At 39.3% G+C, this 14,243-nt stretch overlaps 1 long non-coding RNA gene across 1 annotated transcript; it reads left to right on the top strand.

Moving 5' to 3' along the window:
- LOC109850916 lies at window positions 1–4,902 on the top strand. The gene is made up of 2 exons (XR_002249612.1): window positions 1–212; window positions 4,620–4,902. It is a non-coding gene; the product is annotated as an uncharacterized LOC109850916 (long non-coding RNA).

The raw sequence follows: 14,243 nt of genomic DNA, 5'->3' as shown, positions 1-14,243 counted from the left end.
CAGGTGGTCCCCAGGCTGATCGGGGAGTGGGGCGACATCGTAATTAGCTTGAAAGATGGGACTAAAGTTGACTTGAGGAGTGTGCCCAAGTTCAGGGAGATTGCTGACTACTGTCTCTTGATGAAGGAGGAGGAGAGCCAGAAGAAAGGAGGCCGTGCTGGGGACCGCAGAGGGTTCTAGAACCGTGTGGGTTTGGGATTTTTTGTTGTGAGGTACGTGATTAATTTGTGGATATTTTGATTTGTTGTATTTTGGAGAAATTGTTAATGCTGTTCTTGAATGTCACTCAATGGAGAGGAAAAAGTTTGCCCGATATACTAATTTTATACTGAGCTATGTTGTGTGGGTACTTCTGTTACCCGTGTCGGACCCATGCCCAACCGAGACTTTAGTAGACACTCCTTGGATAATTGCATGTACTTATTCAAATGCGTACTCAATTATAAGACATGATATAGTTTAAAACGCTCACATATACTTTGTGGACGTATATCCTGCACTTAACATGCAATTCAATATTACTTGGGTTTGCTTCAGCGCGTACCCAATTCAAAACTACGAGTGTTAAGGGTCTTTTGGATATCAAGTTTAAAAATGACCAATTTTATAATTTATAGATCTATTTTATAAAAAAAAACATATCAATATTATAGGAATTTTATTTCATACCACATGAAATTTAAAAAAAATGCTCTCATGTAGAATATACATATATGTGTTGTCATGCCCCCCGTACCCTACATTTCTCAAATTTGTTGCGTCCCATATCCGCACCCTTATCTGTGTGACTTAGATACTGAGTGAGTGAGAATTTAACTAAATGATGAACTATAGGAATTTCGAAATGAGAATATTGCTTTTGGGTTGAATGGAATGTAGCATCACTGCGTGGAATATGTAAATGAGAAAAAGGCTAAATTTTGTTGCGCAGTGTTGGACTTATGGGTTTATGTATAATGAGCTTCTGCGAGAGCACTTACAGAGATACTCAGATCCAAACGTAAATCTTTGAGTAGATTGGATGTGTGCATATCTAAACACTCGTTGGTGTATATCCTAAGCAATGTATTTAAATTTTCATAATCCAATTGACTACCTACTTAATGCTTCATGAACAACTACAATCTATGTAGCTTTAAATCTTAGGAACAAGCTTTTAGACAATCAGATATTTGAAGTCTCCTCTCAATTCATTTGCACTGCAAACTCGTTTTCTACAACCATGTCGTTATGTGGCTTATGATGGTTGTTATCTCATAGGAACCTGTCATTGAGTATGTACCAGAGAGATGGAGAAGTTAAAGAACTCTGTGCACCGAATTCTTTTAGAAAGTATCTATATTAAATGAAGAGCAAAACCTTGACTGATATACAAATTATAGGCAGAGCGAGTTTAATTAAATGAAGCAATAGGAATTTCATGAAAGAAAAGATTGTTGATTAGTTGAATGCAATGAAGGATCTTTGATTGGACTAACTATAATGAAATATAAGCAGGTTTTCTTGCCAAATTGTGAGATTTCTGAGCTTATACAAGATTAGATTCAGTTATAGTATTGGTAGGCATACTCTTACACAAGACAAAATCTTTAAGTAGAGTACAAGTATTCATATATACACAATTCTTCTTTTTTTTTGGTAAATGGAAATTTTTATTCATCACCATTATGAGAAATGTATATACACCAATCATCTCATCATTTATATGAGATAGCAAAAGAAGACTTGAAAACGAAAGCTCAAGTGAACTCTTATGTACAGAGTTTAGAAAGCATGAGCATAGTTATAAAGCTAAGATCCCCTGAACCAGTCAAATCTCTGGAACTATCACTTCTGTGAGCTTCCTCAAATTTTTGCATTTACCATTGAGAACTGTCAACAAGCAAACCTGACAGTAAGCTGAAATCTTTTGAGGTCTATAAAGATAGTATCCAGTCTTTATTCTCAGCAGCAATATCTCTATTTAGAATGGTTGTTATCAGGTCCACCTTGATGATCTTGATAACAAGCATTATATCTCTGCTTTTTTGTTTAAAGATCCTCCCATTCCGTTCAATCCAGATATTATAGATAGTGGATGTAAATGCCATTCTTTTAACTTTGTGCTTGAATCTTTTCCGCCTTAAGTTGCAGCTATACCAATTCAACAATTGGTTTAAATCACAACTTCTCCACCTAAAACAGAGCCATTCCATTATTCCATTCCAGACATCTTTAGAAAATTTGCATTCAAAGAACAGATGATTAGAACTTTCTGTTTCTGCTCCCGAGCATAAAAAGCATCGATTTGTTTGAATGATCCCTCTCCACAGCAGTTTATCTTAGGTTAAGAGCCTATCTTGGACTGCTAGCCAAGATATAAAAGAGTGTTTAGGTTGGTTAACCCCCCCGATAGTTACACTCCATGACACTTTGTTAATAGCAGGAGATAGAGCATGATATAAATCTGACATCTTGATTTTTGAGTTCCTGCAACAAGAACTGATTAGATTCTTCAGATTTTTCAATCCTCCACATTGAGAAATGCCTTTATTCCTGGCTTTAAGTAACTGCTTCCACATCCAAGAATCACTAACTTTCATTTTCACTCTCCATATTTCCATATGCTTTAGATAATTGCCATGAATCCATTTGATCCATAATAACTCTTTGTTGACATGAATGTCCCATAATAATTTCAGAGTTGCTGCCAAGTTCCAGATAGTAGATGAGAAAATTCCCAGTCCACCATACATTTTACTTGTGCACACTCTATCCCAAGAAACCAGTGATTGTTTAAATGTAAGATCACCCTTACCCCAGAGGAAATTCCTACATAGTCCATCCACTTTTTGCAGCACTTTCACTGGTAGAACATAGCTAGAAATCCAGTAAATTTGAATTCCCAGAATCACACTTTTTATCACATGTAATCTTCCAGCATATGACAGTTTTTGGTTCTTCAAACTATTCTGTAATCGACTGGAGATTTTGCTTATGAGAGGGTTGCAATCCATGTAGGTTAGCCTCTTGCATACAAGAGGTACACCTAGGTATCTTATTAGCATTTTTCCTTCAGTGTATCCCAAGTAATTCTGGATTGATTCCTTTATAGCATCATCTACTCTCCCATAGAAGATAGCACATTTGCTGGGATTTGCTTGAAGTCCTGATACTTGACTAAATCTGTTGATACACTGGTGGATTTTTTGAACAGACTTGAGACCACCTTTGCAAAAAAGTAACAAATCATCTGCAAATATAAGGTAAGATATTTTTTGCCTTCCACATTTAGGATGAAATTTGAAATTTCCATCTTGCTTAAGAAGATTCAAACTTCTTGTTAGATACTCCATTCCCAAAATAAACAAGGATGGAGAGAGGGGATTTTCTTGTCTTAGACCTCTTTCACCCTTAAAGTAACAGTGTAATGAGCCATTGAGAGATAGTGAATACTTTGGGAGTAGTTATACAGGTTATGACTCTGCTTATTATAACCTTTGGGAAGCTCAAGCCTTGAAGCATCTCTTTTATAAAATTCCAATTAATAGTGTCGAAAGCTTTTCTAATGTCAATGTTAACCATGACTCTAGAAGAGATGTGCTTCCTTCCATAGTTTTTAACCAATTCATGAGCTAACAGAATGTTGTTAGTTATGTGCCTTCCTTTTACAAAAGCACTTTGTGCTTCACTAATGAGATATCCCATTACTGATTGAATCCTATTTGTAAGGATTTTTGAAATGATTTTATATAGGCAACAGGAAATTGGTCTAAAATCTGCAAGAGTGTTTGGACATGATACCTTAGGGATTAGTGTAATGGATGTGGAGTTTATGGTACCCAACATTTTCCCTGTACTGAAAAATGCTTCAACTGCAAGGATTACTTCATCCCCTATAGTATCCCAAGCTGATTTAAAGAAGGAAGCTCCATATCTATCTGGACCTGGGGACTTATTATCTGCCATAGAGAAAACAGCCCTCTTTATCTCATCTTTTGTAACTGGTAAAGAAAGACTACTAATTTGATTTTCATTCAAACAAGGTCCTTTCTTTATAATCCCGAGTTCTGGAGGAAGAGTTGTTTCTGCTGTACCCAAAAGGTTCTTGAAATAAGAGACAAACTCATTTGCAATCTCCCCTCCCTCTGTAATCCTTTCACCCAAACTGTTTTTGAGAACCAATATTCTATTCTGGTGCTTATTTGCTTTTATAATAGAATGAAAATAGCTTGTACATCTATCACCTTTAATGCTGCAGTGAATTCTTGCTTTTTGCTGGTAAAAAGACAATTCACATTCCAAGAGTTTGTTATAAGTAGACAAGCAATCTTTCTCTTGTTTGATGAAGTCATGGTTGAGAGGATCCTCCTGCAGTTTTTTTTGAATTTCATCCAGTGCATATTTGGCTCTTACTACTTGTTCACTGATATTTCCATAATGTTTCTTGTTTAATTCCTTTAGAGCTCCCCTCAGTAGCTTGAGTTTAGTAACAATTGAAAACATTTTGTAACCTTCAACTTGCCTTTGCCATATTGAAGACACTGTAGGCATGTAGTTGTTGTGGTTAGTCCACATATTAAAAAACTTGAAAGACTTCTTTCCTTGTTTTTCCTCCTCATATATTGAAACTAATGCAGGTGAATGATCTGAGAAGTTAGGAAGCAAGAATTCAACATGGCTAGAGTTATAATTTTGAATCCAAGAGTCATTTACAAGAGCCCTATCCAGCCTGCACCAAACCCTAGTATCATGGTCTTGTTTGTTGTTCCAGGTAAAGAAACAACCCTCTGTTTTTAGGTGCAATAAATGGTTGTCTTCAATGAAAGAATTGAAGTCCCTTGTATCTGCATCTGTAAGTGCAATTCCTCCTAATTTTTCATCATCATTGATCATAATGTTGAAGTCCCCACATACAAGCCATGGTACATTTCCAGCAATTTGATGCACTTGGAGAAGCTCATTCCATAAAGTCTTTATTGAATCCTGATGGTTAAGACCATAGATAGAAGAAAAGATACAATTTATCCTCCCATCCTTAGATTTGACAGTGCAGGTAATGTGCTGAGAAGAAATGAAATCAGCTTGAACATTCAACATATCATAATCCCATAAAATTATTATCCTTGCCTTTTTTGTGCTTGATACATTTGAGATTCATTTCCAATTAGAGGCAATCTTTTTTGCTATTACTGGGATTTTAGCCTCCTTTATTTTTGTTTCTAGCAATGCAATGAAAGAAATATGATACTGAGCAATATGTAGTCTAATCATGTGTTGCTTAGAGGACTTGTTAAGTCCTCTAACATTCCAAAAAGAAAAATTCATTTGGTTTGATTCCCTCTATCCATTGTAGAGGGATCCAAATCACAAACTATTCCAGTTAGAGGGGAGAAGGAATTTATAGGTGAGAGTCTCTTTTTTGCTTTTACCCCTTTGCATTAACATCCAAGGTTTCCCAGAATGTGTTTGAGTATCAGCATCAGATTGTGAGACATGCATAACATGCACAAGTTTTTCAGAATGTGTTTGAGTATCAGCATTAGATTGTGAGACATGCACAACATGCACAAGATCTCCTGTTGTAACCTTTCCTGTGCTCAAATTTTCATTTTTCCCTATTTGATTTTCTTGTTCAGCTTGCATAGGATTCACCATATTTGAAAAGTGACCAGTATTTATTCCAACACCATTTCTGATAACCTGTTTAATTTCAGCACAATGCATAAGGGTCTGAGATGTATTATTCTGCAACTTAGGTTGATCTTGTATATGCTTCTGACCAAGACATGATCAGGCATTACATTAGTCTCAATCTCATCATCCTTCAAGTGTATAATATGCACAGGAGAGATAACTGATTCCACACCAGTTTTTTTAACTGAAAGATCAGTTTTCTGTTTAGGCCTCCATGCCTGAACTCTTGCCTGTTTCCTGAATGTAGAGTGTTATGACCCACATTTTTACATATTTCACACCATCTAGACTTAAACTCATAATACACCTTCTGCTGGATATTTTTCTCATCTGGTCGTTTAATTGTAATTACATTAGGAAGGTTAGAGGGCATATTCACTTCTACTAAGACTCTAGCATATGCAAGTCTTTGCCTATTTGCTGTTAACATATTAGTGGTAATTGGCTTACCTATGATGCTAGCAATCTTGCTAATGCTCTTTTCATTCCAGAGGTTCAACCTCAAGCCTGTTAATTGTATCCAGATAGGGTAAACACTCTCAGTCTTCTTTTCCAATTCTTCATCAATTGTCCATTGTTTCAAAAGAATAGGCCTAGAACCTAAGAACCAAGGTCCATTTTCCAAAATTCTCCTCATATCTTCTATGTTTTTGAATTTGAATAAAAACAGACCAGGTTTTAATAGAAAAGTTTCAGGCACTGTCAAATTCCCCCATATTTTCTGCACATAATTCTCCATTGCTTTGAACTTACTACTTAGCATTTAATCCAGAATTTGCCCAATTAGAGAAAACTTCCAAAAAGATCCCCCTTCATTCCATTCATCTTCATCAAAAGTTATTGTGTCTTCAATATCAGGAGGCACATAATTCAAGCTAAAACCATTTCCAGGCTTTCTATTCTCAGCGAAGAAACTAATCCAACTTTTCTTTGCCATTACAGGATCTGGAATTGGTATTTTAGATGTTTTCTCAAGAGGAGGGGAATTTTTCCCATTCAAGAAATCTGTTGTTGGACTAATTTGAGGAAATTTATCAACAGATTCAGAATTTATCCTATCAAGATTCACAGATATTTTATCTAGATTCATCGAGGAATCCAATTTCAAAGAAGTTTCATCATTTAAAGAATTTGAGAAATTCTTCAATGAGATATCTAATTCTTGATCATCTGCCCAAGAAAATCGAGAAGAACTACATTCACCAGTTATAAAGTTCAAAGACTTACGGAGTTGCCTCGATTGAAATCCACAAACCTCAGGAGATTTCTGAGGTTGAAGAGAATTAACCAAGAACTTGCTAGAGTTGAGGATGTCTGTCATCAGCAACTTCTTCTTCTCTCCCTTCGGTCCCGTAGATCCCATGACTTCATGGTTTAATCCTTCATCATCTCCAGCCAAACTCATTGTAGATTGCAAATCAGATGATTTCGCACAAGAAATTGAGGCACTTAGATCAGTCTTCAAGATCTCAGATCCGCTGTTTTTCTTTTTTTTCCCTATTGAATCAAGGCGGGGGCGCAAGTTAGCATGCAAAAAATCGCATGCTAACGTGCACCAAGGAGAACCGCCAAACTCAACACTTATTAGTTTATATATACACAATTCTTGGTGTATCCTAAGTGCTCTTATTCGAAAGTTTCTGTATTTTTTAATTGATTATCTACTTAATGCTTCATGAACGATTACATGGTAACTAGATTCAGCAAGTAGGATACATGCTTTTAGCAGCGTAACCATTTGAATGCCCTCTAAAATCAATAACATAACCTACATTTTGCTGTAATCACGTTGTGGTTCAAGATGCTCTAATTCTTAAAAGAGAGCTGTGTTTGTATGAGCTATATATCTGATACGTCTGATACGATTTGTGCGATTCTACCTGGATATTTGATTTCCATATCTAGTTTTGAAGTATTATGTATATGCAGACTAAATTCTTTTTGGATGCCTTCTATTCGCAAATTGGGTATACTATTGACTTTACAGGTTACTTTCATATCATATTATGGGTTTATCTATAAATATGATGGTTTTCATGGTTGCCTCATGAGTGAATATATCACCTCACTATTTCAATGAGTGGAGGAGAATATGTCACCTCACTATTTCAATGAGTGGAAGAGAATATGTCACATCACTACCAAGCACAAAAATTTATGTTTGGTACCAAACATACCCATTTTTCTTATATATATATATATAGATGTGATCTGTACTGTACATCTTGGTCAAAACATAATTAAATAATACAGTTAAATTTTTACATAGTTTGGAGTCTTCTAAAATATGAATCAAACTAGTTTAATATGTTGATTTTTCTCAATAACCGTCCCTTTTGCACATAGTTAAAATAACAAATAGAAATTTCAAAATGATATAATTTTTTTCTCATATAGATTATGGTGTGCAAATCATGATGGGTGTGAAGATACCGCGATCGTGCACAGATCCAGGATTTGTGTCTGGACTTGGCACGGTCGATCGCCACGGTCGACCGCCAGACCCTGTAGGCGATTTACGGTATCTATCGTTGGATCGTTGGATCCCGGTCGACCGTGAGATTGGGGGCGGTCGACCGCCAATCGGGTCAAAGCCCAGTTTTGGTTTTCTGTTCTTATTTGGTTTTGGTGTTTGTATAAATACCAATACACGTTCTGGGGTTTCTTAAGGCAAGAATTTGGGATATTTGGAGCACAGAAAAAGGTATTTTCTGAGTTATTTGATTAGGCTTTATTTGGAGAGATTAAGAGCTTTGTTGGTGAGATTAGTTTGTTCATTCGAATGATTTATAATCTCAAGTTGTACTCTTCTTCTCTATTAGTGAAAACCCCATCCCCTTCTTGCTCCGTGGACATAGGCAATTGCCGAACCACGTTAAAATTGGTGTTTTGTTTGTGCATTGATTTTGGTTGGTTTTGACCCTCTTTGATCGACGTTTGGTTTGGTTCCTCAACACAGTTTTCAACAACAATTTATATCAGAGCACAACAATTGGTATCAGAGCTCGGGCTACGCTTGGGCTATTTGGAGGAGTAGATCGATTTGGGAAGCTCGTCTAGGATTTCAGTTAGTGAGAAAGGTGTGATCTTTTTGGTAAAGCTCCTTTCTTTTCTCAGTTTTGGATCTATTCTTCGTTTGTTTCCGTATTGGTTGTTGGTGTGTTGAGGATTATGGCCGAGAAAGAGGGAGTTGAGGGTGGTTCTTCAGGTGTAAAGACTGTCCAAAGTTTGAGTATCCACTAGATGAAGATTGACGTGGAGAAGTTCAATGGCACTAATAATTTTAGACTTTGACGATACAAAGTCTTGGATGCGCTCAATGCGCAGAATTTAGAAGATACGTTGGAGTTGGACGGGAAACCAGACGACATTGATGAGAAGGTTTGGAAAAAGATAAATTAGACAGCGTGTGGTGTGATTAGGTCTTGTCTCACTCAAGATCTAAAATATGATGTGATGAATGAGACTTCAGCTAAGAAGATTTGGGAAGTCCTAGAGAGCAAGTACTTGACGAAGAGCGTTGAAAACCGCTTGCATTTGAAGAGGAGACTTTATCGCTTCCAATTAAAGAAGGGGACATCCATTAGTGATCACATGAGCCACTACATGAAGTTTATTGTAGATTTGGCGAATGTAGATGTCATTGTTGAAGATAAGGACAAAGTGTTGCTATTGTTGAGTTCCTTGCCCGACGAGGAATATGAGACGTTTGTCCTTACTCTTATTAATGAGAAGACATCTCTTTCATATAGTGAGGTCACCGCTGCATTAGTGAATTACCAACTTAGGAAGAAGGACAAGAAGACTTCTATTGAGCCGGTAACGAGGGCATTGGTTTCAAGAGCAAAGGGTCCAAACCGAGGTAGAAGGTCACAGTCTAGAGGGGCACATCTTGAAATTCGTAGGAATCAGTGTGCTTTTTGTAAAGAAGATGGACATTGGAAAGTTAAATGCCCAAAGTTAAATGATTAAGCTGGGAAGAATAAGGGGAAAGATATTCAGGCTTCAGAGGTGAATGTTATCAAGGCTAGTGGTAACGATTCAGATTCGGATTCTTCGGGCTACTCATTATCTGTACTGCCGTCAGTTTGTGTTGCCTACTCTACAAAGTGGATGTTGGACTCGGGTGCTACATATCACATTTGCCCTAGGAGGGATTAGTTCTCCAGCTTTCAGGAGTTAGAAAGAGGGGATTTCGTGCTCATTGGTAATGATCATGAATGCACTATTGGTGGTACCGTTCGGATTAGGATGAGTGACGGAGTGATTCGGGAGTTGATTGGAGTGAGGTTCGTTCCTTAGTTGAAGAAGAACATCATTTCACTTGGAGCTTTGGAGGCAGCAGGCTATAGGGTGACCTTGGCGGATGCACGCTTGAAGGTTACATTTGGGTATGATTGTGATGAAGGGCGTCAAAAGGAGTAACTTATACTATTTGCTTGGGAGCACAGTGATTGATAGAGCGCTGACGACTTCTTTGGCTAGACTGTGGCATTGTTTGGTGCTGGGATATATGATTAGTGATGCCGTACATAGGTTGTTGAGGAGTGTTTTGACCTGCAGATAGAAGTTCTTTGAGCACATTGGGATAAGCAAGACCGTGGTGGAGTTAGGTACTTCTATCCATCGAGCGAGGGGTCTTTTAGGAGATGTTCAGTCAGGCATTTGGGGGCCTTCCAAGGAGGCATCATTGGGAGGTAATCGTTTTGTAGTTTCCGCAGTTGGTGATTGTTCTAGGTATTATTGGGTCGCGATCAGTTCCCGTTGGTGTAAAATCCTAGAAATCAATAACAATTGGAAGAAGTGTATTGGCAGAAAGGTAACTCGTTGTTCTAGCTTTGGTAGGGGTCCTTTCTTGCGTTTGTACCGAGCTCATGGCAACTTGAAACACTTCATTGATGTGGAGACTTTAGGGCGACGAGATGAGATGACAGTTTCGATGGGTCGTTCCTTTATGGAGGAGGATCAGCGTTGATTATCGAGCATTGGTTCTGGTTCTGGAGTTTCGACATATTTGGGTCATCTTAGTCATAGGTCGCCGACTACTGCATTAGGAGTTATTGGATCTGGTGGAGCTGCTTCAGATTTTGGTTGGCGTCGGATATTTGGTTACCCAGCATTTGGTCACATCGATGATGTGAGATTTGATCCGATTGCGCATTTGGGATTCGGAGACTCATTTGATTATCGTTTGGGAGCTTCTGATTTTGTTCTGAGTAGGAATGTCACTTTTGACTCTCAGGAGGTGGAGAGTGTTGATCAGGTCATTTGGATATCGCAGCAGGTGGAGGGTGATGCTACTTCACGTTGGGTGGAACTTATTCCACATACTCCAGATCATACTGCGTCATTTGGGATTCCAGCTGAGGTGGTACAGGTTGGGAATCATTTGATTTCGGATGCAGACGATGGATTGGTTTTGGATTCGGTTGCAGCTGGTGGACATAATTTGGATACGGCCATTGGTTCACGTCAGATAGAGGTGTTTGATTTGTATTAGTCTGGGGCCGCTATTAGTTACAGATCTGTTGGCGATATTGAGGAAGAGTTGCAGACTTTTCTATTTGATTGAGGGTCTTTGGAGGCCGTTTGGGTGAACTACGTGAAGGCTTGATTCCTTAGGCAAGAGGATACGTAGGCAGTCTTTATGATGCAGCCGTTTTGGTGAGTAGATACCGACATTTGGGTGAGTGTTCACACTTCCGTTTAGGCCTCGACTTGTTGAGGATTGAGAAGCAGCAAGTGAGGCATTTGGCTTGGTTGGTGTCGGCTCAGTTTTGATAGAAACTTCATCGAGGTGGAGAATTGAAGAAATCGCGAGAAGTTTGGTGAAGAACAGGTGTTGGAAGAGCTCAGGGTTCTGTTTGGGAGCTGCACGGTCGACCGCGGTGCAAGACCGGTCGACCGCGATCATGCACGGATCCAGGATTTGTGTCTGGACTTGGCGCGGTCGATCGCCACGATCGACCGCCAGACCTTGTAGGCGATTTATGGTCTCTGTCGTTGGATCGCGGTCGACCGCGAGATTGGGGGCGATCGACCGCCAATCGGGTCAAAACCTAGTTTTGGTTTCCTGTTCTTATTTGGTTTTGGTGTTTGTATAAATACAAATACACGTTCTAGGGTTTCTTAAGGCAAGAGTTTAGGATATTTGGAGCACAAAAAAGAGGTATTTTATGAGCTATTTGATTAGGGTTTATTTGGAGAGATTAAGAGCTTTGTTGGTGAGATTAGTTTGTTTCTTCGAGTGATTTGTAATCTTAAGTTGTACTCTTCTTTTCTATTAGTGAAAACCCCATCCCCTTCTTGTCTCGTAGAAGTAGGCAATTGTCGAACCACGTTAAAATTGGTGTTTTGTTTGTGCATTGATTTTGGTTGGTTTTGACCCTCTTTGATCAGCGTTTAGTTTGGTTCCTCAACACGGTTTTCAACAACAATTGGTATCAGAGCACAACAGAGTGGTGCCAATCATCATTCTGGATAGCCTATTGGGCCATCTCATGATGAGAATCTCATATCACCATCTCATTTTAAAATTATTTCATATCTGTGCAGTTCAGAAAGAAGCATAGGATCCCAATTCTAAAAGGGTGTGTTTGGCAATGTTGTGCGCGGCGGAAGCTTTCTGGAGCAACACGAACAATAACTCGAACTAAACCACAACTAATATGCAAACACAACCACAGCAAGATCAAACAATTTACGTGGTTCGGCAAGTTGCCTACGTCCACAGGGTAAGGGGGATGGAGTTCTTACTATTAGAAATCAGAGAATATAAGTAGAGTTACAAATCTCACCGATCAAACCCTAAAACAAAGCTCTTGATCTCTCACAACTCTCCCACAATTGGATGCAACAATCCTCTCTCAAAGACTGCTCAAATTCATCCTTGCTTAACCCTAACAAAAGAGGTTTAGGGTTATATATAACTTAGAAACGAATCGGGTCAAAAACCGGAGCCCAGCCCAGAAATCATCGACGTTCGACCGCAGCGGTCGACCGCGCAGGTCTCGCGGTCGACCGAACCACAAACCCAAGAGCATAAATCCATTACAGTCATCCACGGTCGACCGCCTTCATCTCCGAAACCCAGTAGGCCTGCGTGCACGTTGGCGGTCGACCGCCAGTCTGTCTGGCTGGTTCCTTCTTGTTTCATGTAATTCTTCAATTCTCCACCTCGGCGAATGTTTCCACCAAAACTGAGCCGACACCAAATCATCCAATAGTCCCTCAACTAGTCAGGGAACCAATTTAGAGCTGAAACGCGATCTCCCCCCTATCTGAATCAACTGATCAAACCGGCTGCATCTGAAAGACTGCCTACGTATCCTCTTGCCCAAGGAATCAAGCCGAACGTAGTTCACCCAAATGGCCTCCAAATGCCTCAGCACTGAAGGATGTTCAAAATCTTTAAACAATGACCAAATTTTACTCCTGAAACAACTTTGGTCAACATATCTGCAGGGTTATCATTCGTGTGGACCTTCTCTAATACGACGTCTCCATCATCCAACACGTCACGTACAAAGTGGAATCTGACATCGATGTGCTTCGTGCGCGCATGATAAACCTGGTTCTTCGCCAAATAGATAGCCGACATGCTATCACAATATACCCGAATAGTCTCCTGAGCGATCCCCAAGTCCTCCAATAATCCACGCAACCATAAAGCCTCCTTAATAGCTTCAGTAACTGTTATATACTTTGCCTCTGTAGTAGAGAGAGCCACTGTGGACTGAAGCGTGTATCGCCAACATACAGGTGCACCTGCCAATGTAAAAGCATAACCTGAAGTAGACCGGCGTTTGTTAAGATCTCCAGCATAATCTGAATCCACATATCCAATACAATCCTGCCCATCCTTCTCATCCTTCTGGAATACTAAACCAATATCCACGGTGCCACGAACATACCGTAGAATCCACTCCACGGCCTCCCAATGACCATTCCCGGGGTCGTGCATGTATCTCGATACCATGCTCACGGCTTGTGACAAATTTGACCTCGTACACACCATCGCATATATCAAGCTACCTACTACACTGGCATATGGAACCTTTGACATATAATCTCTGTCCTCAACTGAAACATGTGACATCAATGCTGAAAGCTTGAAGTGGGGAGCCAATGGTGTGCTAACTGCTTTTGCATTTCCGTCAAAGCTGAATTTCTTCAACATTTTCTGCAAGTAGCTCTTCTGTGTAAGTTTCAAACTCCCTTTCACCCTGTCTCTCTCGATCTCCATACCCAATATCTTCTTTGCCTCTCCAAGATCCTTCATCTCAAACTCGGATGACAACTCATCTTTTAACTTTCGAATAGCCGAAGAATTCCTGGAAGCAATAAGCATATCGTCAACATATAAAAGCAAATATATGTGCTCACCATCATGTAGCTTGTGCATATAAACACATGGGTCATATGGGCTCCTCGTGTACCCTCGGCCAATCATAAAGCCGTCAAATCTCTTATACAACTGTCTTGGTGACTGCTTCAAACCATAAAGAGACTTTTTCAGCTTACAAACCAAATCTTCCTTTCCTGTAGCTTTGAAACCCTGGGGTTGT

This window comes from Asparagus officinalis, chromosome 7, assembly GCF_001876935.1.
Source record: "Asparagus officinalis chromosome 7, Aspof.V1, whole genome shotgun sequence".
In the NCBI taxonomy this organism is placed as follows: Eukaryota; Viridiplantae; Streptophyta; class Magnoliopsida; order Asparagales; family Asparagaceae; genus Asparagus; species Asparagus officinalis.
The sequence above is the reverse complement of the archived record's forward strand: the minus strand, read 5'-3'. Positions and strand labels throughout refer to the sequence as shown.